We start from the raw sequence: 27738 nt of genomic DNA on the forward strand, positions 1-27738 counted from the left end.
CCTTACTGCCAGTCGGTCCTGGGGCTCCAGATCACCATTGCTGTGAAATGAGGTTTTCTCCAGTAGGCCAGACTTATCCAATCAGCCTCTCCCCACCCCGGAGGTAGAGTACTTCACAGACAGCAGCAGTTTCATCCAAGATGGGAGGTGGCTGGCTGGTTACTCAGCTGTTACTTTAAATTCCACTATAGAGGCCAAGCTTTTGCCAGCAGGCACCTCTGCCCCAAAAGCAGAACTAATTGCTCTTCTCCAAGCACTCCAACTGGCAGCAGGAGTTTGGGTCAATATCTACACTGATTCCAAATATGCCTTTACTACTGTTCATGTACATGGGGCCCTATACAGAAAGAAAGGGCTAATTAACTCTGGAGGAAAAGACATTAAATATGGCAAGGAAATCCTTGAACTGCTAGACACTGTGTGGGCTCCTAAAAAAGTGGTGGTCATACATTGCCAAGGGCACCAGAAGGGAGACACTCTAATCGCCCCAGGGAATTGGAAAGCCAACTGGAAGGCAAAGCCAGCGGCCCAGGAGAATGACGTGCGACCAGCAGTCTTAACAAGTGCCCTATTTCTGACTCTACTGGCTAACTGGGACCCACACTACTCCCAGCATAAAAGGTGTGGTTTGAGACTGAGCCCGGAGAATAACTCACCATGGGGGAGTGAATGTTAAACAGTGGGAAATAATTATTCCCAAATCCCTGGAACCAACTTTCATAAAACAGTTTCATGAAGAAACCCACCTGGGCTGGACCTCCTTAGAGTCCTCCCTAGCCAGGCACTTCTGTGTTCCAAGATTAGCCAGTTTTGCTCGGGCTGTGTGTGAGAGATGTGAAGTCTGCGCCCGAAACAACCGGGACCGAGAATGCCCCCATGGGTTCAGAGCACAGGAGGCACTCCCTTTGAAAACATAAAATAGTAGATTTTACCGAGTTGCCTCGTGTCCGTGGGTGTTGGTATCTGTTAGTAATCATGTGCACCTTCTCTGGGTGGGCAGAAGTGTCCCCCATGCACACTGAAACTGCCCAGGAGATGTCTTGAATCCTTCTGAGAGAAATTTTGGGATTCTAGTTACTATTGGGTTTGACAGTGGACCAGCCTCTGTGGCTGAAATAGTACAGCTGGTGGCAAGAGAGCTAAAGATTACCTGGAAACTGCACAACAGCATATCAACCCCAAAGTTTGAGGGAGGTAGAGAGAATGAACTGGACCCAAAAAAGCAACTCAGCAAATTGTGCCAGGGGACCCACCTCCATTGGGATCAAATACTGCCAACAGCAATTTTAAGAATAAGATCCAGCCCCAATAGGCAGACAGGGCTGTCCCCTTTCGAGATCCTCTATGGCCGGCCCCTCCTCTCATTAAGGGCATTAAAGGAGACCTCAGGGAACTAGGTAACCTCACCTTAAAGCAACAAATGGAGGTGCTAGGCACCACCCTATCTTCCCTAAACCAGTGGGTTAGGAAAAGGTTGCCAGTAAGCCTCACTACAGAGGCTCATCCCTTTAAGCCAGGGGATTCAGTACAGCTAGAGAATAGAATTTACTACCCTTAAGGACCTTCTGGAGGGGACCTTTTACTGTTATTTTGTTCACCCCTACCTCAGTCAAAGTAGCAGAAGTCACTCCCTAGATACATCACAGCCGACTGAAGCCTGCCACCCAGAGGAAGTGCGTTCCTGACATAGTGTCCCCTGCAAATTAACTATCCAAAGACAGGCCGCCAGAAATCCAAAGAAAACAGAGGACTACAGCCCTGCTTTGGTCACTCCAGAAGTTGACCAATCTTTGCACTGCAAAGCTTGAGAAATCAGCAGCTTGAAGATGCATAACCTGTTACTGTTATTAATAACTGTTGGGTACACTACTCCTAAAATCCAGAGGTGTCCCAGCAGAAAACTCTTGTGACAAATGTATATGGGCTACTGAGTTGGGTCAAGGCATTACAAAAACTTTGCTGTGTACTCTTTGATGTGTGTGGGGCCATAGGTAATACTTGGTCAACTTATAGTAAGCCATGTGAAAATTTATATTGAGAACAAGAGTAGCTTTACCTTACCTGTTCGCCTCTGAAGACAGAATCTGGGAAATTTAATCTTAGCAACTGCTGTTTACACAAATAGATGATGGAAAGAAAGTTATAGAAGAAATTACTGACAGAATGAAGAAAGTAGCCTATGCCCCAGTTCAAACCTGAAAGGGCTGGAGACCAAATTAACTATTCGAAGGCTGATTCTCAATCTTTGTGGAATTCAGAAACCTAATAAGTATAATATTCTTAATCTTAGGAATCTGCCTGATCCTTCCTTGTCTTGCTCCCTTAGTGCTGTGATCTGCCACTACACTCACTGGAACTTTAATTGAAAGGAAAACAGCAGCCCAGAAACTGTTATTGTGGAAATATAAACCCCTGGACCAAGATGAGCCATTTAAAGACCCAGATGATGCTCTATAGCCTCTAAAGAGTGGGAGGATGTGCTAGGAAGGCAAGCCAAGAAAAGGGACGTTTCTTTAAGGCTTTAAGAAGTTAGAAGAATACCAGAGTGCTTGAGTTTGAAGCAATGTAACAATGTACCTGGTCATATCAACAGGACCCAGTGATATGAAACAGCTTGTTGATCATTGTTATGTAGGCCTATTAGTTTACAATAGGGTATCTGGGTAACCTTTACTGAGATGGATTAAAACATAACTAGCATTCTGGCTGAACCTATAGTACACTAACAGCTCCCACTACAACATTCCTGGGGGCTGACACCCCCTTGACCTTGTAGTGAATGTATAAAAGGCATGGCCCCGCTGTGCTAGGGTCTCAGCCTTTGGATAGAATTCTTTGAGCCAGTGCTGGCACTAATAAACTGCTTCTCGCCAAACATCTCAGTGTCCCGACTCCTTGTTCATAGTTCCCGCAGTTCCTGCAACAATCAGAATGATCTGGCAAGGGTAAAGGCCCTCAGGTACAGGTGAAAGAATTTTGTGAGGGCTAGGGGGCAGAGAAACTCACAGGAAACAACTGTTTAAAACTGTTAAATTATTCCAGACAATGGAATATATTTATACACAATGTAAAAATGCCAGTCCACACCATAAAAAACCTTTAGTGGCAACCTGATGCTTTCAAGGAAGGGTATATTCTCTTCAAAATGGCTTGCAAGGTTATGTTGAACATTTTATGGCCCATTTACTTTTCTGATTTTCCTCAGAGCAACTCTCACTCCCCTACTTTCAGTCTATGTGCTACTCTAGTTCCATCTTTAATACCAGGAATAGGTATGCACCGACACCTGGCCTGTGTGAACAGTGACAGGCCCATGCCCTAAGCCAAGTCAGGTTCAGAAGTAATACTGACTTTCACTTAAAAGAGGGGGTTGGGTCAGATGGCACATATTCTAGGCTTTGTGGGTCCAACCACATACTTTCTCAATTACCCCTTCATCTTTGATTTTGTTTATTTGTTTACAAACCTTTGAAAGTACAAAATACATTCTTAGCTTGCTGGCAGTCTTAGTTTAGGCTGCTACAGCAGAATACCATAGACAGGGTGGCTTATGAACAACAGAAATATATTTCTCACAGTTCTAGTGGTTCCAGGTCCAAGATGAGGATGCCAATATGGTCAGGTTTTGGTAAAGGCCCCCTTCCAGGTTGCAGATGGCCATTTTCTTGTCATATGCTCATGTGGGTGAGAGGGCATTTGCACTTTCTGGGGTTTGCTTTAGAAGCACTAATTCCTTCATAAGAACTCCACCTTCATGACCTGATCACCTCCCAAAGGCTCCACCTCCTAGTACACCACAATGGGGGCTAGGATTGCAACGTATGAATTTGTGGGAAACACAACCATTCAGTCTGTAACATTGACCTGATAAAAAGCTCTGGAACTGATCTGGCCCTCAGGCCATACTTTGCCATCCCCTGGCAAGTGATCAAGACAAAGGAATTGTGTTCTCTGTTCTATTAGAAACCATGAGAGGTAAGTCTTTTCACCCAGATACTATAAATGGTTGAAGAAAAAGACAGAGTAAAGGTATAGTGAAAGACAAGATCCCAAGGACATTGGCTGACCCCATCAGCTCTATTCCTGGATTTATCAACTGTTAGGGATTAGGAAGCCAAAGTTTTTTTTGTTCGTTTTTTAAAAATTGTTCTACACTAGCTTTTCTTTCACTTGCAATGAGCAAGACTTCTAACATAAAGATCCTTCTTGATTACATCCCTACTTAGATCACAAGTATCAGTTCTTACAATAACTCAACCTCACATTCTGTGCTCCAATCATGCATCCTCTTGCCTCTGGTAAATTAGAGAATCTTCTTCATCCTTCAGTGACCTTCCTCCCAAGATTACCAACTTAACCCCTATCCTCCTGGAAGGCGCAGGTTAGAAGTCATGGCCTCTGAGAAGTCTTTGCTAATCCCCACCCCATATCTAATGTCATGTGCTCTGTTTATACTATTCATCAGTGTTTTCCATGCAGTTCCAATTGTCCGCATTTGGAATACTCCTATTCACTCACAGCTGCAACTGCTGCTTCTCCTTCTCCTCCTCCTTCTCTTCCTCTTTGTTCTTCTTCCTGACCTCTCCCCACCCCTTTACTCCTCACTGCCTTTCTTCTCTTCCTCCCCTCCCTCCTTTCCCCCTCCTCCCTCTTCTTCTTTTCCTCCTCTTCCCTCTCCTTTTTTTCTTCTTCTTCATGCTAATAATAATAGAAGCTAATATTATATCATGCTTATTATATACTAGAATCTATTTTAATTTATTAACTTTCAGAACAATCCTATAGGGAATGTATTTTTTTCCATTTTATAGACAAGAAAACTGAGATGCAAAGGATAAATAAATTACCTCAGGTCACACAAATGCTTGGTGAAGAAAGTGGACTTTATTGAACTAATATAGGCACTCCAGGCACCTAACTGTCCTGTTCTTTATTTTATTTTAATTACTTGGAACAGGGCCTGATACATAAAAGTGACATACTTTGTATGTTCCTCCTCCTGAGCCCAGAGTATCTGTACATATTTCTATTATAGAGCTTTGCAAACTGTATTATAATATATGACATATATATTTTCTCCACTTCTAGATTTTTTAGCTCTATAATAATATGCAGCCAGTCCTGAGTCTTTGAATCCTTAGTACTTAGCCCAGTTCTTAAAAATTTACTTGGTAGTCAATAAAAATATTGCTAAATATTCTGTTGTGGTTCTCACTGTCCATTCAGTAACTATTTGGTTGTGCTTACATTGAAGAAGTTACGATTGGTAAACCAATGATGATCAAGATGCAACATTGCTTTAAATCAGTGGGCTACTTTTGATAAATACAACACTTTCTTTTTTACTACAATTCTAAAACATTCTCCTTGCTTTGAAATTTAGATGCTCGAAGATAAACACACATATTCCAAGTGCTGATCAACCCTAAGATTACATGTGTCATTTTCTTTGTAAAAATCACTCTCAATGCTTATGGAGTTTTCAGGAGACTGAATCAAGGGATTAGTGGACAGTTTCCACCCTATAATACAAACAAAATTAGTCAAATCACATTTATGAATATGATGCACAATTTCAAAACAAAACATTAACAAGCCAAATTTAGTAGTGTATTAATAATGACCATCTTTTAGATTTTTTCACATTGCAGGGAAAAGAGACATAGCAAGGGTACCTCATGCATCCTCATAGGATAGGCATTAATTTAAAAAACAAACCAAACTATAAGAACAGAATAGGAACATACCCACAGCCAGGCTTCCAAGAGCCCAGGACACTTTTTAGAATACAATTGAAACTGCAGGTAGGCCTTATTGGAAATTGGACTCATACAGATCGTCAAGGATGCTCCTGAGTTCTCCTTGTGTTGTTACCCTCCAGTGGTAAGAATCCACTGCTCTTTTCGACCCTATTCTCTCACTTAATTGACTGAACTATCCTCTGGCTGTGCTGCTACTTTTCTCTGACCTTGACTTTACCCACCTTCTGGTATCTACTTATCATAGCATCTGTTTGCCCATTAATTCTAATAACAAAAAGTTAAAAAAAAAGGAACTGGAATATATGACTTATACAATGTTCCTGGATGATAAGATTAAAAAGTGTGAAGATGTCAATTCCTATTGGATTTATTAATAAATGTAATAGACTGTAATAAAAACACAAGTGATATTTTTTTAAATATGTGTGTGTGCTCATCCTAAAGTCTATCTAAAGGAATGGAATGAGTCTAACAAAAATTAGCTTGAAAAATATTAATAAAAGTAAGAGAATTCTACTAAGAACTATTAAAATATATTTTAAAGTTAAAATTGCAAAAAAACATAGTGGTGGTAAGGATGAAAATTTAGAGACTATATGCTCTCTAGAAGCATCCTCTAATATTAATAGTGAAAAAATTCAACATATTGTTAATGAAGTATCAGAAATTAATAAAGAGATGATGCTGATAAACAAATAATGTTGGAAAAATGAGCTAGCAATTAGGGAAAATTTCCAAATAGATCCTCACCTCACCTCATACAACAAAATAAATCCCAAGTAGATTAAATTGGTAAATGTAGAAATCTATATAAAACCAGTTTTTCACCTTTCATATAGTCAAATGAATGTTAACTGAAACAAAAAATAGAAGTAAGTTTTTACTAATCAAAGCAGTAAATATCTGTAGGAATGATACTTTTTATTGCTGGAACAGGTGCTGGATATAGAAACAATGGTATGTTTAGGTAAAAGTGTAATCTTTTAAAACTGTTTTTTAGAAAATGATATTTCAATATGAATAAAGAGCTTTATAAAGTTCATATACCCTTTAACCAGAAATTCTTCATAGAGGCAAACAGAAATATGTACAAATATTCATATATAAAAATGCCCACTGTTCTATAATTTAACATAGATAAAAAATATTTTTAAGTCCAAATATTCAAATATAAAGGATTATTCTACAAGGAGAACACAACACTTTTATCAGGACAAAAGTTACTAAAATATCTCCTAACATTTGATGCATAAGTCACTCACAATTAAAATACCATCTTGTTAGAGATGATTAACTCCAGATGGTTTGGTATACTAAAATGAGCTGAGCTATTAGCTTCACCATCCACTAGTTTGGGGATATTATACATGGTATTCCTGCTTTCTGACCTCTATATTCCATAAGCAATGAGGGAGAGAGAAGAAGGAAGGAGGCCTTATTAACACTATGGTAGTTTTGAAGATTATATTACTATAGTAGATGCTCAATAAGTACTAGCTTTTCCCATACTTTCCTCCCACCTCTTTCTCCAGAGTTTCTTTCAATAAAAATGCATGTTTTCTTTTTTTCAGGCGAGTTATACTACATTTACATGGCATCATATAAATCTGGATACCCAGTTTTATTTAGGAGACAACTGAACTAAGAAGTTTGGTGATTTATCCGTTGTTACACAAGCACTAAGCAGCAGATCTGAGATAAGAATCCAGGTCTCCTGGCACTCAGTTTATTGCTGCAGAGTACCCATAAAATACGAATACTAAAACTGAGGTGGCCTGTAAATACTTGAATGACTAAAGGACATCTTCCCACATTTTAACAATAACCTTCTTGTTTCTGTTATCTGTAAACCGTCTTGATTTGGATATGCCCAACTTATTGTCTTCGTTCTGTTTTGTTTGTAATAGGGATCCAAATGCTGGCCATAGTAAGGCTTGCTGGCACTTGAAATGCACGAGTAGACTTTTCTTGACCATCTATATTGGGTACCTTTGCAAAGAGAGGACTGAAGGTAATGGAGAAGAATTTATGCCATGAGACCTAGCATTTATTTAAAAATAGTGGGTAAATTGATCCCTATCAGCCTAGAGTTAGTTTTAGAGATGGAATAACCTTAGGAATGAGTCTGTTGAATATTTTTAAACATCTTTTATGACCATAAAGATTATTATGGCATCATCATCTTTGTCTCTGCCTACTCACCTTTGGAAAACAGGGATATGAAACCAGAATAGACTGTGCCTCATTCTGCATGATTGTTTCAAGCTGTGTGGGAGGGATGTGTGTGTTCATTCTTGCATCTCTTTGTTAAAATACACTATAGTGATCCTGCTGGTCTGAGGAGTGGTGGGTGTTGTGCCATGTGGAGTTAGTAGTGTGTTTGTGGGAAGAGAAACTGTAGGAGGCTAGTGTGATGTGTTAGGAACATGCATCATTTCTATGAGTTAAGGATGAGTCAAGTGTGTACTTACCAGGCAGCAAAATCTTTCGCATGTGCTCAACTGGAGCAAAATTTATTCTCAGTATAGCTTAAATTAGATTTGTGCCTACCCATTGAAAAATCCAGGGAATCATTTTCAATATGGTCTTCATAGTTAAATATAAACCAAAGGTAGCTGTAGTAGCACAGAAGGGACTGATTTTCAAAGATATGGAAACACCACATTTCCATCACTACAACGGAATGAAAAAGCAAACTTCCTAATTTACCTCCAATTTAAATCAGTGCTGGATTTTAACAAGCTATGCACAAGAGAGCTTTGGTTTAAAAAAAAAAGAGCATGTAGGATGAACTTAGACTTCAGTATAGAATTGTGTTCATCTTAAATGTGCAAAATTTCTTAAACATAGATTATGTCATGTGACATTTGATCAATAGAAAATACACTTTTAATTTATTCATTACTCCTAATAATGTTACTCTGAGAATTTACTACTCAATATATTGTACATTACTTGAAGGCCTATTAATCGTTGCTAGATGTACAAAGCAAACAACATATTCTTCTGTCCCTCTTCTATTCTAAATTAAATGTATTACTAGTTTTACTGTTTTTTACTGCAGCCAATGGGTATCTCTATGTCTATATTTCATCCAAACTATTAAAATTCTAGTTTACCACCTGTTTCCACAATTAAACTGCAAATTTTTGAAAGGAGGGATAGTATTATATTTTTGTTTATATTCTAATCCTAGTATAATATGTAATTCAAAGCAGACACTGAATAAATATTAATAAGTTGAGTCCTTATAAAATGAACACACAATAATTAAGGTGTGTATAAAATTCCAGGAACATAGAGAAAGAAGAAAAGGAGGATAAGAAATTGTCTAAATCCCCAAAACATCTTGCTACTGTCTATGGAAAGAAGGTAACTGGTAGTAGGCCTTATTGGCTCCCCTATGGAGATGGTTTCCTGGAATTTTCTGTGTAGCATTGAGTCAACACTGAATAACAGCAACAAAAAAAGCCAAAGTCATTTTTCAGCCATCAGCCACACTGAAGAGATATTTCATTATAAAATACAATAAAAACTTTCTAAACAATGATATAGTAAATGATAATGTTTTGCTTTGATCATTTATTTATGCATTTGGCAAATATTCATTTGATATTGTTCATCTACTGTGTACCAGGCACTATTCCAGGTCTGATGGGAAAAGAGTTCTTTTCACACTCCTTTTATTACTTTCTCATGGGAAGAACTGTGGGCCCAGAGGTGACATACCTCATTCAGGACACTGAAGATTTGGACACATTTCTCCTAGTGTTCAATAGAACCATTCTAAAAATTAGTAAAGATAATTTCAAAACAAAGAGAAACCTTTAAGACAAAATATATAGACGTCACAAATGTTTTTCCCTTGTTGCAGTAACTGAACCTGACTTAGATCAATGGGGGCGGGGAGCAGGAGGGAGGTCTACAGATCTCGTTTAATGTATTAAGATCAGCAGTTAATCTACTCTATTTTCCCTAAAAGAAAATTGTAGCTTTGAGGTAACAGAGAATCTCAGCACCTGTAAGGAATAACTCCCTAAGATTTTCCCATAACTAGCCCTTATTTACAAAGATTCCTCAAAGTGACAATTCAGTGAGCATACTGATAAGAAAAATCCCATAAGGATATGCACAAGGATTGCCTGTATATACTAGTGTCATCTCAAATCATACAGTGAACTATTCGAATAAGGTCATTTTGAAACTTGTATGCAATCAACCATTTTATACATCTAAGGTTTGGGCCAGTCATACTGAATTCTATTCTATGCTTGGTATTCATACAATCAATTCCAGGTACTTTTTATCAGTTGTGCCTAGAAATTTGTGCTGGATTACTTTTTGGCAACTCAGCACGTCTCCCCCTTCTATGCTCTCCCCTGTGACACAGGGGCTGAGACCCTGGGAACTACATTTCCCAGAATCACTGAGTTAAATTCCCACCCATGAGAGATAACAGGAGATTTGGAAGGAAGAAAGCAAGCAGAATAGTCTTCGCAGAAGTGAGATTTTGCAGAAACCTCCTGTGAGTCACCCATTTCAATTCTGAAGCTACAATCATCTCCAAGTAGTTTACTGCACTTTTCAAAACTTCTGAAACAATCCAAAAGCAATGATACAATTTCCTTTTTTTCTTCAATCTGTTGATTAAGAAAGATTTATTGAGTACCTCCTATGAGCCAGGTATTGGCAAGGCTCTGCTGATACAAAATCAAATAAACATTTTCCTGCCCCAAAGGAACTTATTATAATTCTTATAGCTATCTGACTACAACAAAAGACTCAAATCTACAGAGATTGATTTTCTCTCATTTACAGATGGGAGAAGAGGCAGAGCTGGTTTTGCTTCCACTGAATCCTGAACGCAGCAATTTGAGCCTGTGCAGTTGCCAAGGCAATGCCAACTGTCTGTGACAGCATAAGGGGGTAGACAGAAATTCACATACACAGACACAGTGATGTTGTAAGTCTCCTTTATAAGATACCAAACTAAAAATAAAACTTTTCATCAAGACTGTATTTTATCACATTAAATAGCCTAATTTGCCAAGCTGTGGAGAATAGATGTCGAACCACTTCTGGCAGTTCTAAATGTATTAGAAGATGAAATCTCTTTTGCCTCGTGCACTTCAGAGTCTCCTTGCTGAATAGTATTATTTACAGGTAGCATAAAGAACAGAGTAAGGATGTTTATCACGCTCTTCATTCCTCTGTGACTGAATGGACACCACACTTCCTTACATCAGACTGAAAAAGACTATAATGAGGAAATGATGAATAAACCATTTGGCCAAGTACCTTTCTATATATTGTGTAAGCCATGATTTTAAAACTATAGCACTTATAATACTAAAATACTGGGCTGCATAACAGGATGTCAATTTTACATTAAATTCAAATAAGAGGCACTGAGTTATTTTTATAAGAAATGAACTGGGAAAGCACTAAACTTGATGTCTTTTCACTGAAATCAATGAAGCCAAAAAGAAACAGAATAATTTGCTTTCCATTTTGTATTTTAGTCTCACATTTCTGTTAACAAAAACCCTTTTTCTCTTACCCTTATGACACTCGTTAAGCATGAATATTATATATGGAATAATTCATTAGGTTAACAAAGAGATTAATAATAATGTATTCAGGAGTACTTGATGATAAAGAAAACCAGGGCTCAAAATAATCTCAGCCAATTTAAGTCGATGATCTTTTCAAAACATAGACTTCCTATTAATGACTCTCTAGATTCTCCACAGCCTTGTTCTAGCAAAAACCCTGCATTTTCCTTTTTCACCTTGTTGAAAAGGACCAAAACAATCACCTTTTTAATTTGAAAGGTAAAGCCATACATGCTAGACACTTAAAATATGTCAAGATGAAAATAAGTTATTAATAAAAAATTGGTGAATATATATTGAGAGTAAATAAGAAAGTCCATCTTTAAGTTATCTTAATAGAAAAACTTATGTTTTGTAGAACAATATTGTTAGTATCAGATTATAGTGTAAATATAACAACCAAAGGCAGGAATATAAGAACAAATGAAATCCAGTTCATGGCCAAAGGATGGTTAAAAGTAATGCCACCACAGCTAGCACCCCAGGTGGGTGCTTGGAATATTCATCCAGTCAATGTCAAGGTGATTCCAAAGAAGGTATCTGTCTTCAGTTTGACCCCAAATGGAAAGTGACACTGCTTACTATTAGTTCTGAAATAGTGAAAGAATTAATAAACTAATTGATGAGTGAGTGAGTGAATAACTAAATACAGTCCTCCTGATCAATCCAAGAGTACACAGAATACAGAAAGTAACAGCTAACACAAACGTAGAACAGTATACTCCAATTAGAGAGATAAACCATTCACGAGGTTAATAATCTAGATACTTTGCAGAAAATATTGCATGGAATAAATATCCATGGGAAAATTTTGATAAAAACTCCATGCTTGGAACAGAATATTAGCAGAGAAAAAAAATATTCTGAAAACCAAAAATAAGAATTGTTAATGGCCAATTAGCAAAGAACCCTCAGCACTGTTGTTTAATGCCCTGCTTTCTAACCTCTGATGTTTATCAAATGCCTGGAGATGATTTTTCTCAAAACCACAGATTTATTAACCTGGCAGGTATATTTTGAAAAAAAAAAAATTTGCAGATAATTTCTCAATAACTTCATCATCAAAGAGTTTTTAGTTGGGAAGAACTGGAAGTTCCTATCACAAACAACAAACTACCTTTATTGTTGAATATTTGCATACTTGAGCTAATGCATCATAAAATGTATAATGTTCTTATTCCAGAGAGAAGATTCAATCATATTTTCCTAATTCCCTGTCATTTTGTAACTGCTTAAGCTAAAAAACTACTCCAAGTATTGTTTTAAGTGGTACCTGGAATGACCAGCTACACCTGACAATTTCAGTTAAAATTCTCACATTTAGCGGAGTCAAAATGAGATAAGCATCATCTCTCAGTTTTATTTCTTTTTTAAGCATAATATATGTTACTAAAGAAAAAATGTCTTCATTTAGCTTGTAATGTAATTCTGCTCTCAGTAAAACTCCCATACATTTATATTTAATCTGTGTAGACAATATCATAATTACAATATAGTTTAGGCTGCTGTAACAGAGAGATACAGAAATAAGAGAAAAGCTTGTTTCTTTTTTAAGTAACAGCCTAAATATAAGCATTGTACTCTGGTACAGAGGCTTTGAGATGTCTGGTAAAAAGGGTTTCTATTTTCTTTCCAAATCTGTCAAAGTGTTAAGCCTTCTTTTGTATGATCAGGATGGCTCACCTCCATCTAGTGAAGAGAGAAAGGTAAAAATGATATGATGTCCTTACCATTTAAATGCACAACCAGGGAGGTGCAACCAACATTTCTATTCATATCATATCTCACAATGATAGGTCACATGATCATACATGGCTACAAAGAGGACAAAGAATTCTAGTCTTCACTGTGAAAAGCATGGCTCAGCAAACACTCAAGGTCTCAGTCTCATTTTATAAAAATAGGTATGGATAGATATGGAGAGATGTCTTTTTTTGGCTTCCCCCAAAATAAATGCTGATACAGAGGTGAATTTAAATAGTGATCCCAGGAAGCATAAATTAGGAAATGGGAAAAGTAAGAAGAAACCCCCCCAAAGAATAGAGCATCATTAGGCAGTTTACTTCTAGGGTCATGGGGTTTAGGTCTTCTGGTTAGACTCAGAGAAACAACAGGAAACTTGCATCAGAACCATCCCACCTCACAATGGGAGTCTGAGACATTTATTCTAGACCCCCAACTCCACTGGATGAGGGTTGCTTCTATGGATACTCGGTATCTCATATTTCTTGTTTACTCATGTGTCACAGAACAATCATATCAGAGACAACCCTCAGGCAAAGAGGAGATCACAGCCACCTGAGGTAGAAAACCAACAGTACACTGGAAATTTCACTGCTAATGAAGATAATTTCAAGTGGGTTTCTGGGATATGGGACTCCAATAATACTCCTGACAGGCAAAACTAACATTCTTTGTGTTTCTTTTTAATGACTTTTTTTAACTTAGAAAAGTTTGTCTCTTATCTGTTAATAACAAGCCTAAAATTACAATATCAAAAGAATATTTCCTGCAAAATTTATATTTCATGTGCCTTCATGTATGAAAACAAATCTCAAAAGACTGTCAAAATACTATAATTTTTAGGACACATTTTATGATTGGCTGGAGTATCTTTTATTTGTAAGGAACATAATCATGTTCTGTTCTGCTTAGTGAAATCCAACTATGTTTGACAACCATTTCTTTTAGAGCAAAACTGCATGATCTAATAGTTTTGAAAAATAAGACAAGGATGGTTAAGAGTTAATATTAAGTATCATGCCTCTATTACAGTACTCCCAGCATTCTGAACTGTACATATTAATACTGTGTTGCATCTCCCATCATTGTAAAATACTTGAGGACAACATATTTGTCTTATTAATTTTGTAATCCTCTGGGAGACAACTCGATGCATTGTTCATAATGGGTATTCAATTAAGGTTTGCCAAACTTAAAACAATCTCCCATTTTAAACTCACTCACAAAAAAAAAATTGGATAAAAATTCATAAACACTATCTCTGAAAATAGAAATAACTAGCAGTGAACAATAAAAAATAATAATAGTAGTAAGACAAATAGAGAAAAATATAATTATTTGTACTGGTAATATAATAGAGAAAAAGCAATATTAAAAAATAATGTGCAAGATTCAAGATGGCCACGTGAGAGGTGATATGGAGAATTTCTCCCAAAACCACAAAGAGTATGAAAATATAGGTAATTGCTACAACTAACCCTAAAACAGCAACAAGAAAGAAGGCTGAACCAGACTGCATGCAAACCTCATGAATAGAGCAGACATCATGAACACAGGGTAACATACAAAAGCCTTTATCCGGCGGGACCCAAGCCCTTCCCCAACCCCAGTTCACCGGCAGGAGGAAGAGAAATGGAGCGGGGGTAGGGGGTGGGATCCTAGGACTGCTGAACACCGAGTCCTGGAGGTCTGCTGTGGGAGCAGAAACTTACACTGTGTGGTGCTCTGGACGTTGGGGAGCTCAGATTGTGGCCATTTGTGGAGGAGGGGATCCACACCAGGCTGCTCTGGGACAAAGGAAAGGCAGGTGGTTTGAGAGGCTCCCTAGCAGTGAGAGGGCTGCTGAAGGGGCAGGGTTTGCACAGAGCTTGCTGCGTTGGGGAGGGGAGAGCTGGATGAGGTTGTCTGGGTGCACTCTGCCCAGCTGGTTGAGAACTTTGAGGAGCTTCAGGCACCCCATCCCCCTGGCTGCCTACTCAGCTCTGAGGCCCCCCACTGTGACACGCAGCATGCCGAGCCTTCCTCCTGGCCTGCCAGCACCAGTTCACAAACTGGCAATCACTACGCTGGCATCAGGCCAGCCAGAAGGAGGCTCAGCCTACAACAGCTATAGACCCAAAGTGCAGAGGCTTACACCTGTGTGCTTGGCCCACTGGCTCTGACATTTGAGACAGGCACTGCAGATGGGAATCAGGAAACACATCTTTCCTCTCCCGAGGCACAAGATCAACTCCTCTACGACCTCCAGCCTCACTCTAGGGGCTGAGCAGCTTCAGAGATTAGAGCTTCTTGGCACTAGTGGGCAACACACAGAATTATGAAATGTCAAAAGAACATGTTCAGACCAAAATCTCACAAATCCCAGAATAATGGCCAAATGAAACTGAACTCACCAATCTGTCTGAAAAAGAGTTCAAAATAAAAATCATAAACATGCTTATGGAGGGACAGAAAAATATTCAAGAACTCAGGAACGAATTTAAGTCAGAGATTCAATCATTAAGAAATTCCATATCTGAAATGAAACATACAGTGGAGGGATTTAAAAGCAGATTAGATGTAGTAGAAGAGAGGGTAAATGGAATAGAAATTAGAGAAGAAGAATACAAAGAAGCTGAGGAACAGAGAGAAAAAAGGGTCTCTAAGAATGAAAGAATATTGAGAGAAGTGTGCGACCAATCCAAATGGAACAATATTTGTATTATAGGGTTATCAGAAGAAGAAGAGAGAGAAAAAGGGATAGATAGTGTCTATGAGGGGATAATTACTGAAAATTTCCTCAAACTGGGGAAGAAGATAGTCTCTGAGGCCATGGAGGTGCACAGATCTCCCAACACAAGGGACCCAAGGAAGACAACATCAAGACATATAATAATTAAAATGGCAAAGATCAAGGATAAAGACAGACTTTTAAAAGCAGCTAGAGAGAGAAAAAAGATCACATACAAAGGAAAACCCATCAGGCTATCATCAGACTTCTCAACAGAGACCTTGCAGGCCAGAGGGAGTAGCATGATATATTTAATGCAATGAAGCAGAAGGGCCTTGAACCAAGAACACTATACCTGGCAAGGTTATCATTTAAATTTGAAGGAGGGATTAAACAATTTTCAGATAAGAAAAAGTTGAGAGAATTTACCTCCCACAAACCACCTCTACAGTGCATTTTGGAGGGACTTGTATAGATGGAAGTATTCCTAAGGCTAAATAGATGTCACCCAAGGGATAGATAAAGAGCACAGAATATGATTCATAGCATACAAAGAATGGAGGAGGAAGAAAAAGAAGGCAAAAAAAAAAAAGAAGAACTGTTAGGTTTTGTTTGTAATAGCACACAAAGCTAACAGAGAGACACATCTCCTTGTCTCCATATGCAGACGTGTGTGCCCAATGGTTGAGTTCTAGCCAATGGAATGGGAGCTGAAATGAGATCTGCCACTTTCAGGCTTGGCCCATTTTCACTTCTACATGTGCTTTCTTCTTCCACAGCAACTGTGCAAGCATCAGGTTGATTCAGCACAAGACGGAACAGTCTGGGTCTCTGAGTCACTTCTCAGAGTGAAGCCATCCATCAGTCAAAAACATTTATTTGGGACTCTGATTCAAGCCATGACATCTATTGTACTGAACCACTGCGATTTGAAGATCTATTGGTTATAGCAACTTTATGTGTAATTAAAACATGGTAAGGTATCAATAAATGCTAGGTATCACTGTGAAAAAAATAATAATAATAATGTGCTTCCTGCTCAGTTTTATCATTCATACCCTACCTTAAAATTAGGTCCTGGCTGGGAATTTGGTTTACATATAGATAAGATATTCCTGAGAATAGGATGCAAGGCATTATCATCCTGCAAGACCAAAGATGTAGATTAATATCTGGCTTGGAATAAATTGTTTAGTGCCAAAATGTACAAATCTTTTACAGAATCTAATAACACATCATATCAGAATCATACAAAAACATATTTTTCCATAGATTCAATCCATTTGAGCTCTATTCAAATGTCATTAGCTAAAATAGCAAAATGACCTCCTAGTCAGGACACCATGAACCTGGAATAATACCATTTTTATATTATAGCACCTATAAATATTGAATATTTTACATTTTTTCTATTCTTAAACTTGGCTATTTTTAACTATATCTTTTCATTTAAACATTTTATTAAGAAATATTTTATACTTTATTCACAATATGACCGAGGAGTGGAAGTTAATGAAGTATACAAACTGGTCTCATAGTAAGCAGGAAAATAATATATATCCTGCAATATTTATAGAAGTGGGTCTCAGCCCAGACTGCACATAGGAAACATGTAAGGAATTTTTCAAAAGTACCTAATACCTGGGCCTTGTCCCTAACCAAAAGAATCAGAATCTCCAAGGTAAGGATATAGCAATTTTTTCCAATGACTTTCAAGGTTATTCCAATGTTGTAGGACAAGGTTGAAACCTATCAAATTGGGTAGGAAAAGAAAAACCTGCATCATTAAAATTTTATCAACTCATTATAATTACCTGGTAAAGCATAAGGATGCTATTCTGTGACACAAGAGACTATTAATGATGGGAATTTATTATATAATATATCCTATGAAAAGGTAAAACAATGAATGAAATAATGTAATAATAGTTGATTAGAGAGCAGATCTTCAAATTTGCTGATCATTTTCGTTGAGTTATCATTTAGATTGAATTACAAATAACTAAACTACCTAGAGGGTTCTCAACATATAAGAGGAGCTACACCATCAAACTAAATGAGGTAATAGTTCTTAATAAGCAGTTTTTCAGAGTAATGGAAGTAAATTTAATTATAACATACTCTTTCCTCAAGATTACATAAAAGTTCTCAACAAAGAGTCTCAACACGATTATCATTAGAAGTGTGAACCATATTGTAAGTAATGTATTATTAATAAAAGAAAAAAAATTTTGTTAATTATTTTCAGTTTTCTAGAGCAAAGAATTTCTAAACTTATATCTACATTCATATATTTCTCTCACACCTGAATGTCAATATGTTATTTTGAGTAAGTGCAAAATTATTAGATTTATGACTAGCATGTTGAAAATTGTACGTGAGAATGTATCACACAAATAACTTTCATTTTCTGTGAGCATTTTGACAAAAATCTAAGTGTTGAAAACCTCTAATATCAAGAAATTTTTGTAAATTCAAGCTGAACTAGAAGTTTCTGATTATCTACTCATTATTCTTTCTACAGTGACCACTAACAGTCTATATGGTTTAGTGTAGCATCTTAATTGTACCTCTGTAACAGAATGCTAAAATGGAAACTTCCTATGAGACCATAAGATGAAGAGTGTCAAATTCCAAAGTGACATGTCAAACTAAATACAAATCTCAAAGTAGGTGGTGAAGAACCAGTTGTATGACTTTTAACCTTTTCATGGACATTAAGGATATAAGAGAGTTTCAAGAAATTTATACAAAGGAAAATGGTATTTAAATAAGATTTTTGTGAAGAGATTTTGGGTTATTTTAGTCAAAAAAGTCCTGGGAATTGTCCTTTACCAAGGATTCTATCAACTCTTTTACCTATTTACCATCTGCTGATCAAGTATCCTGAACAATCTGCCACCAGAACTCTCTGTACCTACCCCTATACAAAGCTTTGAAATTGAATACTCTATGTTGCTTTGAGGGACCAAAGGAAGGGTCTTGCCCATCACCAGGGTAAATCAAATTGAATTAGTGGAAAATTTCCCTGTGAGCAGAGGCATCCATGTACATAACATCACAATAAATCCCTATTAAATTCCTCCTGATCAATTGTGTTGTTTACTAGATTAATGTCAGATTAATATAATAAAACCATTTCATTGACTATTCACTCCACCTTCATAAAATACTTAATTTCTATATTCATGTCATCCAGGATATTAATGATTATTTTCAACAGGGTAGGGCTGAGGGCACAGTACTTTGGCATAATGTTAAATACATTAAAAATTCCTTCCAAGTTGCCTTGATGTAGTAATCATATCCTTCAGGAAAAGCTTTTCAATTAGCCATACATTACTGATTCTAGGATATGTATTTTTTCACATCTTAACATACCTGGAATGAGAATAGTATCTCATAATTACTGTTAGATGGGCAATGGGCAATGGTGTGTTTCATTGTCAGCCCTTGTACTAATATCAAAATGAGCAACATGAAACTTACAGAATTGGTAGCATCTGTTAGGTAGGAAGTTCTGGAGATGATAGTGGAGAACTATTTGGTAACTACTGTACAATCAATTCTCCTAATTCTACAGAGGACAATATTTTGTGGGAAAACAGAACCACAATGACTAGGCTAAAATATGTCAAAGAGTCTGAATGTAAGGACATTTTTTAGAAATAACAAAAGAATGAATTTCATTAAATGTTTGTTTTAATATGTACATGAGTAATATATAAAAAATTTATGTCAAAAATTTTAAAAACCTCTTTCAGTAAATATGTTACACTTCTAGGAAATAAAGAAGTATTGTGTCATATTAATTTAAATGCCTTTATTTTCTTCCTTTGTATTACAGAATGAGAAAAGATACAATTAATAACATCTTAGATTCACAAGAGATTGATAATATAAAATATTATACATTAAAGTTATATTATTTACTAAACTATTGATGTAATATGTAACTATGTATAGCATATATTATATATATTATATATTTATATAGGATAGTATAAAATATATATTATATTAATATAATTGTTATATTAATTATATTTAATATATTGTTTAAAATATAAAATATTTTTAACAAGCCAACTTTACATCTCAATAAACTAGAAAAAGAACTAAGTCCAAAGTTACCAGGAGGAAATAACAAAGATTAAAACAGAAATAGTATAGACAATAGAAAAATAATAGATAAAAATGAAGCTTAGTTTTCTTAAGATCAACAAAACTGATAAACCTTTAACTAGACTAAGAAGAAAAGAACATTTAAATAAACAAAAACAGAAATGAAAGAAGAGATGCTATAACTGATGCAACAGAAATGAGAAGATTTATGAGAGTGCTATATCAGCTATATGCCAAAAAATTGGATAACCTAAAAGAAAGGGTAAGTCCTAGCAACATAACACCAACAAGACTGAATCATGAAGAAATAGAAAATCAGAACAGGCCAATAACAGGTTGGACTATTTAATCAGTAATAAATAACCTCCCAACAGAGGAAATCCCAGGACCTGCTCACTTCACTGAAGAGTTCTATCAAATATTTAAAGAAGAAATAGTTGTAGTCATTGAGAATTTTTCCAAAAAATTAAAGAGAAGGGAACACTTTCAATCTCATTTCACAAAGCTAGCATTACCCTAATACAAAAATCCAGAAAAAGATACTACAAGAAAAGAAAAGTACAGGCCAATATCCCTGGTGAACACAGATGTAAAAATTCTCAATATTAAGCAAACTGAAACAGAAGCACATTGCATTCAACAAGACTTTAACAGGATCATATACTGTGTTCAAATGAGATTTATCCCTGGGTTGTAAGGATGATTCAATACATGAAAATCAATAAATGTGATACACTCTATTAGAAAATGAAGGATAAAAATCATATGATCTCAATAGATGAAGAAAAAGAAGTAAACAGATGACAAAATTCAATACGCTTTCATGAGAAAAACTCTCAGCAAACTAGGAATAGAGGATTACATCAACATAATAAAAGCCATATATGGCAAGCCATAGCTAAAATCAAACACAATAGTGAAAAGCTGAAAGCTTTTCCTCGAAGATCAAGAACAAGACATGGATGCCCACACTTCCCACTTCTATTCAACAAAGTACTGGAATTGCTAGCTATAACAAATAGGTAAGAAAAAGAAATATAAGGTATCTAAATTTGAAAGGAAGAAGTAAAATTGTACATTCACAGATGACATGATCTTATATAGAAAACACTAAGATTCCACGAAAAGCTATTAGAACTGATAATCATATTCAGCAAGGTATCATGAAATAAAATCAACATACAAAAATCAGTTATGTGTCTGTTCACTGACAACTAACAATCTGAAAAGCTAATTAAGAAAACAAGCCCATTTAAAATAGTATCAGAAAAATAAAATATGTATGTATAAATTTAAACAAGGAGACAAAAGATTGAGAACTGTAAAATATTGCTGAAGGAAATTAAAGAAAACACAAATTTAAAAAAATCCTGTGTTTATGGAGTGGAAGACAATATTGTTAAAATGTTTACACTATCCAAAGTGATCTATATATTCAATGCATTATCCCAATGCACTTTTCACAGAAGTAGAAAAAAATCTTAAAATTCATATGTAATCACAAAGAATATTGCTTTGAATAGCTGAAGCAATATTGAGAAAGAAGAACAAAGCCAGAATCATCATACTTCCTAATTTCACAATACACTGCTAAGCTATAGTAATTAAAACAGTATGCTACAGGCAGAAAGACAAGCATATGGACCCATACCTATATGGTCAAATGATCTTCAACAAGAGTGACAAAGACAACACAAGGGGGAGGATAGTCTCTTCAACCAACGGTGTTTGTAAAATGGAATATCTATATACAAAAGAGCAAAATTTGACACTTCTCTGATACCATATGCAAAAATTAACTCAAGCTTCATGATATTTTTTTGGATATGACACCAAAAGCATAGGTAGCAAAAAAAAAAAAAATACACAAGAAGATTAAAGATGGTGGCATGAGAGGAGAGAAAGAGGCTTCCTCCTAAAACTGGATACTATTAGAAAATTTAATTGGTGCAACTAATTCTGAGAGAGCAACAGGAAAGAGGATGGCATCAGACTGCACACACCTGGAAAAAAGAGCAGACCTCACCGAATGGGGTATCATACCAGAGCTGTGACTCCGTGGGACCCAAGCCCCTCCACCACCCCAGCTCACCGGCGGGAGGAGGACAAAAGGAGCAGAGAGGGAGTGGAAGGCTTGGGACTGCTGAATACCTAGCTCCGGAGATCTGCTCTGGGAGCACAAACCTACATTTCATGGTGCTTTCATGAGACTCGCATGACTACTGGGTTGGAAAGTCAATACAGGCAGAGTTCCTGGGGACACTGGGATTACAGCTGTTTGTGGAAAGCAGGGATCCATATCCGGCTGCTCTGGGACAAAAAGTTATACCTGTGAGACAGGCCCACTGGTGCAGGCAGTGGAGACAGGCACAGCAGCCAGGAGGTGGGGAACAGCACTTTCCTACCCCCAGGCACCAGTACCGCTCCCCTGCGACCCCCGACATTGCTTTAGGGGCTCAGCAGCTCCAGAATAGAGCTTCTGGACACTAGAGGGCGCCATATACAAACATGAAACACCAAAGGAACCTTGTCCAGAGTAAAATTGTTAATACAACTCACGAGAAAGATTTAAATGATATGGACCTCATGACTCTTCCTGAAAGGGAGTTCAAAATAAAAATAATCAACATTCCAAAGGGAGTACAGAAAGACATCCAAGAACTCAGGAATGAATTCAGATCAGAGATCCAATCGTTAAAAAACACGACGGAGGGTATTAAAAGCAGGTTGGATATGGTGGAGGAGAGAATAAATGAAATAGAAACCAGAGAAGAGGAATACAAAGAAGCTGAGACACAGAGAGAAAAAAGGATCTCTAAAAATGAAAGAATGTTGAGAGAACTGGGTGACCAATCCAAGTGAAACAATATTCGCATTATAGGGATACCAGAAGAAGAAGAGAGAGAAAAAGAGATAGAAAGTGTCTTTGAGGAGGTAGTTGCTGAAAACTTCCCCAATCTGGGGAAGGACATAGTCGGTCAGGCCATGGAGATCCACAGATCCCCCAACACAAGGGACCCAAGGAAGACAACAGCAAGACACATAGTAATTAAAATGGGAAAGATCAAGGATAAGGACAGACTGTTAAAAGCAGCCAGAGGCAGAAATAAGATCACATACAAAGGAAAGCCCATCAGACTAACAACAGACTTCTCAGCAGAAACCTTACAGACCAGAAGAGAGTGGCATGACGTGTTAAATGCCATGAAGCAGGAGGGCCTGGAACCAAGATTACTTCATCCGGCAAGATTATCATTTAAATTTGAAGGAGGGATTAAACAATTTCCAGATAAGTAAAAGCTGAGAGAGTTTACCTCCCACAAACCATCTCTGCACACTATTTTGGAGGGACTGCTATAGGTGGAAGTGTTCCTAGGGTTGGATAGCTGTCACCAGAGGTATTAAAATCACGGTAGGGAGGGTGGAGCAGCTGATTGCGAGGATAATGCAAAATTAAATTGACTATCACCAAAGTTAATCAAGGGATAGAGAAAAATTACAGAATTTGATACCTAATATATAAAGAATGAAGGAGGAAGAAAAAGGAGAAGAAATAGAAAAGAACCTTTAGATTGTGTTTGTAACAGCATACTAAGTGAGTTAAGTTAGACTCTTAGGTAGTAAGGAAAGTAACCTGGAACCTTTGGTAGCCACGAATCTAAAGCCTGTAATGGCAATAAGTACATACCTATCAATAATCACCCTAAATGTAAATGGACTGAATGCACCAATCAAAAGACACAGAGTCAATGAATGGATAAAAAAACAAGACCCATCTATATGCTGCTTACAAGAGACTCACCTCAAACCTAAAGACATGTACAGACTAAAAGTCAAAGGATGGAAAAATATATTTCATGCAAACAATAGGGAAAAAATACCAGGAGTTGCAGTACTAGTATCAGACAAAATAGACTTCAAAACAAAGAAAGTAACAAGAGATAAAGAAGGATACTACATAATGATAAAGGGCTCAGTCCAACAAGAGAATGTAACCATTATAAATATATATGTGCCCAACACAGGAGCACCAGCATATGTGAAACAAATACTAACAGAACTAAAGGAGGAAATAGACTGCAATGCATTAATTTTAGGAGACTTCAACACACCATTCACTCCAAAGGACAGATCCACCAGACAGAAAATAAGTAAGGACACAGAGGCACTGAACAACACACTAGAACAGATGGACCTAATAGACATCTATAGAACTCTACATCCAAAAGCAACAGGTTACACATTCTTCTCCAGTGCACATGGAACATTCTCCAGAATAGACCACATACTAGGCCACAAAAAGAGCCTCAGTAAATTCAAAAAATTGAAATACTATTAACCAACCATTCAGACCACAAAGGTATAAAACTAGAAATAAATTCTACCAAGAAAGCAAAAAGGCTCACAAACACATGGAGGCTTGACAACACGCTTCTGAATAGTCAATGGATCAATGACCAAATTAAAATGGAGATCCCACAATATATGGAAATAAATGACAACAACAACACAAAGCCGCAACTTTTGTGGGATGCCACGAAAGCAGTCTTGAGGAAAGTATATAGCAATCCGGGCATATTTAAAGAAGGAAGAACTAACTCAAATGAATAGTCTAATATCACAATTATCAAGATTTGAAAAAGAAGAACAAATGAGGCCTGAAGTCAGCAGAAGGAGGGACATAATAAAGATCAGAGAAGAAATAAACAAAATTGAGAAGAATAAAACAATAGAAAAAATCAATGAAACCAAGAGCTGGTTTTTTGAGAAAATAAACAAAATAGAGAAGCCTCTAGCCAGACTTATTAAGAGAAAAAGAGAATCAACACACATCAACAGAATCAGCAATGAGAAAGGAAACATCACAACGGACCCCACAGAAATACAAAGAATTATTAGAGACTACTATGAAAACCTATATGCTAAGAAGCTGGAAAACCTAGAAGAAATGGACAACTTCCTAGAAAAATACAACCTTCCAAAACTGACCAAGAAGAAACTCAAAATCTAAACAAACCAATTACCAGCAAAGAAATTGAAGCGGTAATCAAAAAACCACCCAGGAAAAAACCCCCGGGCCAGATGGATTTACCTCGGAATTTTATGAGACATACAGAGAAGATATAATACCCATTCTCCTTAACATTTTCCAAAAAATAGAAGAGGACGGAATACTCCCAAACTCATTCTATGAAGACAACATCACCCTAATAACAAAACCAGGCAAAGACAGCACCAAAAAAGAAAATTACAGTCCAATATCCCTGATGAACATAGATACAAAAATACTCAATAAAATATTAGCAAACTGAATTCAAATGTACATCAAGAGGATCATACACCATGATCAAGTGGTATTCATCCCAGGGATCCAAGGATGGTACAACATTTGAAAATCCATCAACATCATTCACCACATCAACAAAAAAAAAGACAAAAACCACATGATCATCTCCATAGATGCTGAAAAAGCATTTGACAAAATTCAACATCCATTTATGATAAAAACTCTCAGCAAAATGGGAATAGAGGGCAAGTATCTCAATATAATAAAGGCCATATACAATAAACCCACAGCCAACATCATACTGAACAGGGAGAAGCTGAAAGCTTTTCCTCTGAGATGGGGGACAAGACAGGGATGCCCACTCTCTCCACTGTTATTTAACATAGTACTGGAGGTCCTAGCCACACATCAATTAGACAAAACAAAGAAATTCAAGGAATCCAGATTGGCAAAGAAGAAGTTAAACTGTCACTATTTGCAGATGACATGATAATGTACATAAAAAACCCTGAAGACTCCACTCCAAAACTACTAGAACTGATATCGGAATACAGCAAAGTTGCAGGATACAAAAGTAACACACAGAAATCTGTGGCTTTCCTATACACTAACAGTGAGCCAATAGAAAGAGAAATCAGGAAAACAATTCCATTCACAATTGCATCAAAAAGAATAAAATACCTAGGAATATACCTAACCAAAGAAGTGAAAGACCTATACTCTGAAAACTATAAGACACTCTTAAGAGAAGTTAAAGAGGACACTAATAAATGGAAACTCATCCCATGCTCTTGGCTAGGAAGAATTAATATCATCAAAATGGCCATCCTGCCCAAAGCAATATACAGATTTGATGCAATCCCTATCAAATTATCAACAACATTCTTCAACGAACTGGAACAAATAGTTTAAAAAATTCATATGGAAACACCAAAGACCCCGAATAGCCAAAGCAATCCTGAGAAAGAAGAATAAAGTGGCAGGGATCTCACTCCCGAACTTCAAGCTCTACTACAAAGCCTTAGTAATCAAGACAATTTGGTACTGGCACAAGAGCAGAGCCACAGACCAGTGGAACAGATTAGAGACTCCAGACATTAACCCAAACATATATGGTCAATTAATATTCGATAAAGGAGCCATGGACATACAATGGGGAAATGACAGTCTCTTCAACAGATGGTGCTGGCAAAACTGGACAGCTACATGTAAGAGAAGGAAACTGGATCACTGTCTAACCCCATACACAAAAGTAAATTCAAAATAGATCAAAGACCTGAATGTAAGTCATGAAACCATAAAACTCTTAGAAAAAAACATAGGCAAAAAAATCTCTTGGACATAAACATTAGCTTCTTCATGAACATATCTTCCCAGGCAAGGAAAACAAAACAAAAATGAACAAGTGGGACTATATCAAGCTGAAAAGCTTCTGTACAGCAAGGGACACCATCAATAGAACAAAAAGGTTCCCTACAGTATGGGAGAATATATTCGTCAATGACAGATCTGATAAAGGGTTGACTTCCAAAATATATAAAGAGCTCACACACCTCAACAAAAAAAAAGCAAATAATCCAATTAAAAAATGGGCAGAGGAGCTGAATAGACAGTTCTCTAAAGAACAAATTCAGATGGCCAACAGACACATGAAAAGATGCTCCACATTGCTAGTTATCAGAGAAATGCAAATTAAAACCACAATGAGATATCACCTCACACCAGTAAGGATGGCTGCCATCCAAAAACAAACAACAACAAATGTTGGCAAGGTTGTGGAAAAAGGGGAACCCTCCTACACTGCTGGTGGAAATGTAAATTAGTTCAACCATTGTGGAAAGCAATATGGAGGTTCCTCAAAATGCTCAAAATAGACTTACCATTTGACCCAGGAATGCCACTTCTAGGAATTTACCCTAAGGATGCAGCCCTCCAGTTTGAAAAAGACAGATGAACCCCTATGTTTATCGCAGCATTATTTACAATAGCCAAGAAATGGAAGCAACCTAAGTGTCCATCAGTAGATGAATGGATAATGAAGAAGTGGTACATATACACAATGGAATATTATTCAGCCGTAAGAAGAAAACAAATCCTACCATTTGCAACAACATGGATGGAGCTAGAGGGTATCATGCTCAGTGAAATAAGCCAAGCGGAGAAAGACAAATACCAAATGATTTCACTCATCTGTGGAGTATAAGAACAAAAGAAAACTGAAGGAACAAAACAGCAGCAGAATCACAGAACTCAAGAATGGACTAACAGTTACCAAAGGGAAAGAGACTGGGGAGAATGGGAGGGTAGGGAGGGATAAGGGTGGGGAAGAAGAAAGGGAGTATTATGATTAGCATGTATAATGTGGGGGGTGGGGAAAAGGGGAGGGCTTTGTAACACAGAGAAGACAAGTAGTGATTCTACAACATCTTACTATGCTGATGGACAGTGACTGTGATGGGGTTTGTGGGGGGAACTTGGGGTAGGTTAGAGCCTAGT

The 27738-nt window shown here is 37.0% G+C and overlaps 1 long non-coding RNA gene across 1 annotated transcript in view; it reads right to left on the bottom strand.

The window, feature by feature from the left end:
- Positions 1-9097: 9097 nt before the first annotated feature.
- LOC130683787 (uncharacterized) overlaps positions 9098-27738 on the bottom strand; it is a 103830-nt gene continuing 85189 nt past the window's right edge. The window contains exon 3 of the long non-coding RNA XR_008997745.1: positions 9098-9210. This is a non-coding gene — a long non-coding RNA (uncharacterized LOC130683787). The remainder of the gene's footprint in view (positions 9211-27738) is intronic.

This window comes from Manis pentadactyla, chromosome 5 (assembly GCF_030020395.1).
Source record: "Manis pentadactyla isolate mManPen7 chromosome 5, mManPen7.hap1, whole genome shotgun sequence".
NCBI lineage: Eukaryota > Metazoa > Chordata > Mammalia > Pholidota > Manidae > Manis > Manis pentadactyla.